Raw genomic sequence first — 843 nt, forward strand, 5'->3', positions numbered from 1 at the left:
AAAAATTCTAGGATTCTACATTATTCTATTTTCTAGTGCACACAAAATTTTCTAGCATCTTCAAAACAGTTACAATTATCTTACTTTCTATTAATACATAGTAAAATATTCCCCCTCCATTACTCCTTGTGCTTTTATCAAAATTTCTTTAAGATTATATTTTTTAATTAATTTAAATGCAAGGTCTCAAGGAGGTGGGGGGTGGGGTGTGCGCTTGAGCACAAACACAAACACGGTGCCTCTAATTTCCTTAAAATGGAATTAAACAATCTCAGGAAAAAAGAAGAAAAAAAAAGAATACCATAATGCTGAAACCAGCAGTTGATTTCCTATAGTACCTGGCAAGTCTTCAGACTTAGGTTCACTAGATCGCCTGACAATTAAGCAAATCCCTTCAGGAGTCAGACCCGGTATAAACCTGAATCTGCTTGTCACCAGCTGTACAATCCTGGACACGTTCCTTCACTTGTCTGAGCCTGACTTTCTTCATCCGTTAACTGGGATGCTATCATCTCATGGAGCTGTTGTAATAAGAAAAGGAAGAGTTGTTTGTAAAGTGCTTAGCACAGTATGTAGCCATATAAAAGCACTTAAATGGTATATTTTATCGCTTGGTTCGCTTGTTTCCTAGAAAATTAGTTTTTACATATAATCACACATAATTAACTCTATTCCAATATTCAGACATACGTATGTTGGCGGATGCCTTGGAGAGCGTTCCTTTAAAATCAAACGCCTTTCCCCCAAAGGGCCGGCACCTGGCACCCCGCCCCGTCTTCCCTTATTTTCATCCCAGGCCCACCTTCGCCCCCTCCATCCACCACGGTTCGGCCAACTTCCCTC

The 843-nt window shown here is 39.9% G+C and overlaps 1 protein-coding gene across 1 annotated transcript in view; it reads right to left on the reverse strand.

Annotated features, from left to right (window-relative positions):
• ENPP4 (ectonucleotide pyrophosphatase/phosphodiesterase 4 (putative)) overlaps positions 1-345 on the reverse strand; it is a 10,534-nt gene extending 10,189 nt beyond the window's left edge. The window contains exon 1 of the mRNA XM_012664646.1: positions 302-345. The gene's annotated coding sequence lies outside the window, so the exon portion shown is untranslated. The remainder of the gene's footprint in view (positions 1-301) is intronic.
• Between the last annotated feature and the right edge of the window lie 498 nt (positions 346-843).

Source organism: Propithecus coquereli, unplaced genomic scaffold (assembly GCF_000956105.1).
Source record: "Propithecus coquereli isolate 6110/MARCELLA unplaced genomic scaffold, Pcoq_1.0 Scaffold90, whole genome shotgun sequence".
Lineage (NCBI taxonomy): Eukaryota > Metazoa > Chordata > Mammalia > Primates > Indriidae > Propithecus > Propithecus coquereli.